Source organism: Chiloscyllium plagiosum, chromosome 7, assembly GCF_004010195.1.
Source record: "Chiloscyllium plagiosum isolate BGI_BamShark_2017 chromosome 7, ASM401019v2, whole genome shotgun sequence".
In the NCBI taxonomy this organism is placed as follows: Eukaryota; Metazoa; Chordata; class Chondrichthyes; order Orectolobiformes; family Hemiscylliidae; genus Chiloscyllium; species Chiloscyllium plagiosum.
This window is the reverse complement of record NC_057716.1, coordinates 33,789,883-33,793,217: the sequence shown is the minus strand read 5'-3', so window position 1 is coordinate 33,793,217 and position 3,335 is coordinate 33,789,883. Positions and strand designations below refer to the sequence as shown.

The following is a 3,335-nucleotide window of genomic DNA, read 5'->3' as shown; positions in this document are numbered from 1 at the left end:
CCACGGGTGCAGTACTGGCTGATTGGAGGGAGGAGAATGTTGTTCCTCTGTTCAAGAAAGGGAATAGGGGAATCCCTGGGAATTACAGACCAGTCAGTCTTACGTCTGTGGTAAGCAAAATACTGGAAAGGATTCTGAGAGATAGGATTTATGACTGTTTGTAATAACACAGTTTAACTAAAGATAGTCAGCATGGCTTTGTAAAGGATAGGTCATGCCTCACAAGCCTTATTGAGTTCTTTGAGGATGTGATGAGACAAGTTGACAGAGGTCAAGCTGTAGATGTGGTGTATATGGATTACAGTAAGGCATTTGATAAGGTTTCCCATGGTAGGTTCATTCAGAAAGTTAGGAGGCATGGAATACAGGGAAATTTGGCTGTCTGGACACAGAATTGGCTGGATGAAAGAAGACAGCGAATGGAAAGTATTCTGTCTGGAAGTCGGTGACCAGTCATGTCCCACAGGAATTTGTTATTGGGCCTCTGCTCTTTGTAGTTTTTACAAATTACTTGGATGAAGAAGTGGAAGGGGTTAGTAAGTTTGCTAATGACACAAAGATTGTAAAGTGTCAAGGGCTGTTGCAGACTACAACTTGACATTGACAGGATGCAGAGCTGGGCTGAGAAGTGGCAGATGGAGTTCAACCTCGATAAATGCGAAGTCATTCATTTTGGAAAGTCAGATTTGAATGCTGAAAGTTTAAAGACAGGATTCTTGGCAGTTTGGTTGAAGAGCAGGATCTTGGGGTCCACGTACATAGATCCCTCAAAGTTGCCACCCAAGTTGATAGAATTGTTAAGAAGGCGTATGATGTCTTGGCTTTCATTAACAGGGGGATTGAGTTTAAGAGCCACGAGATTTTGCTGCAGCTCTATAAAACCCTGGTTAGACCACACTTGGAATATTTTGTCCAGAAGTGGTCACCTCATTGTAGGAAGGATACTTTAGAGAGGGTGCTAAGGAAATTTACCAGGATGCTGCATGGATTGGAGGGCTTGTCTTATGAAGAGAGGTTGAGTGAGCTAGGGCTTTTCGCACTGGAGAGAATAAGGAAGAGAGGTGACTTGATAGAGGTGTATAAGGTCATAAGAGGCATAGATAGAGTAAATAGCCAGAGACATTTCCCCAGGGCAGAAATGGCTATCACGAGGGGTCATAATTTGAAGGTGATTGGAGGAAGGTATAGGGGAGATGTCAGAGGTAGGTTCTTTACACAGAGAGTGTTGGGTGCATGGAATGCACCGCCAGTGGTGGTAGTAGAGTCAGATACAGTAGGGACATTTAAGCAACTGTTGGACAAGCACACAGATGGCAGTAAATTGAGGGGTGTGTAGGTTAGGTTGATCTTAATCTAAGATAAATGCTCGGCACAACATCGTGGGCTGAAGGGCCTGTACTGTGCTGTACTATTCTATGTTTTACGTTCTATTTTGATTTCTTAAATAATGGCACCTCATTAGCCAAACTCCAGTCCTCACCTGTGACTGTTAATCATACAAATATCTCAGCAAGGGTCCCAGCAATTTCTTCCCGAGTTTCCCACAAAGTTCTGGAAAACGCTTGTTCAGGATCTGGGGATGTATCTACCTTTTGTGCATTTGAAGACCTCCAGCACCTCCCTCTTCTGTAATATGAACTCTTCAAGTCATCATTATTTATTTCCCCAAGTTCCACGTCCTTCTCCACAGTAAAAACTGATGCGAAGTACTCATTTAGTATCTCACCCATCTCCTGTGGTTCCACACGTGGATGGCCATATTGATCTCTCCCTACTTACTGATTTTCCCTCAATGCACTTGTAGAATCTCTGCTTCCCCTTAACACTATGCCAAAGCTATCTCAGAGTTGTACAGCATGGAGACAGGCTCTTTTTCCCAAACTGGTCCATGCCGAAATGTCCATCCTCTCTCACCGCATTTCCCTGTACTTGGCCCATGTATCCATATATTTTCCAAATACCTTTTAAATGTTGTGAATGTACCCACCTCAACTACTTCTGCTGGCATCTCATTCCATGTGCAAACCACCCTCTGTGTAAAAAGTTGCCTGTTATTATTTCCCCTTTAACCTTAAACTAATGCCCTCTAGTCCTTGATTCCCCAGTGCTGGGAAAAAGACTGAATGTATTCATCCTATCTATGCCTCTCATGATCTTATACACTTCTATAAGGTACCCCCTGGATCTACACTCTAAAGAAAAAAGTCCTAGCTTTTCCAACCTCTCCTTATAACTCAGATCATTAAGTCCTGGCAACATCCTTGTAAATTTCTTCTGCAGTCTTTCTAATTTAATAACCTCCTTCCTCTAGCAAGGTGACCATAACTGAAGTCTTATAAAGCTGCAACTTTACACCCTGACTCTTGTACTCAATTCCTTGACCAATAAAGGTAAGCCATGGCATACACTTTCTCTACCACACTGTGAGCTGTGGACTTGAACCCCAAGATTCCTCTATACATCAATGCTGTTCAGGGTATTGCCTTTAACTCTATACTTTTCCTTAACGTGGGCGGCACGGTGGCACAGTGGTTAGCACTGCTGCCTCACAGCGCCAGAGACCCGGGTTCAATTCCCGCCTCAGGCGACTGACTGTGTGGAGTTTGCACGTCTCCCCGTGTCTGCGTGGGTTTCCTCCGGGTGCTCCGGTTTCCTCCCACAGTCTAAAGATGTGCAGGTCAGGTGAATTGGCCATGCTAAATTGCCCGAAGTGTTAGGTAAGGGGTAAATGTAGGGCTATAGGTGAGTTGCGCTTTGGCGGGTCGGTGTGGATTTGTTGGGCCGAAGGGCCTGTTTCCACACTGTAATGTAATCTAAATCTAATCTAATCTAATCTAAACGTTTGATCTCCCAAAGTGTAGCATCTCACACTTACCCCGATTAAACTCCATCTGCTATTCTTTGCCTATACCTACAACTGATTTATATCCCACTGTTTCCTTTGACAACCTTTTGTACTATCCACAACTCTACCAATATTTGAATTGTCTGCACAATTACGAATCTCCCCACTCCAACCTCTCACCCTCACAACGTTCAGCCCTCCAATCCCTCTGCTCCAATCCCAACCTCACCTTCAAGCCAGCAGATAAAGGGGGCGCAGTGGTCGTCTGGCGCACTGACCTCTACACCAAACGCCAACTCGGGGACACCTCTTCCTACTGCCCCCTCAACCATGACCCCCCCCCCCCATCACCAAACCATCATCTCCCAGACCATACAGAACCTCATCACCTCAGGAGATCTCCCACCCACAGCTTCCAACCTCATAGTCCGGGAACCCCGCACTCCCCGGTCCTACCTCCTTCCCAAGATCCACAAGCCCGACCACCCTG

The 3,335-nt window shown here is 45.3% G+C and overlaps 1 protein-coding gene across 4 annotated transcripts in view; it reads left to right on the top strand.

The window, feature by feature from the left end:
* Positions 1–3,335, top strand: part of LOC122551460 (sentrin-specific protease 2-like) — a 425,299-nt gene that overhangs the window by 374,743 nt on the left and 47,221 nt on the right. The gene's annotated exons all lie outside the window — the stretch shown is intronic.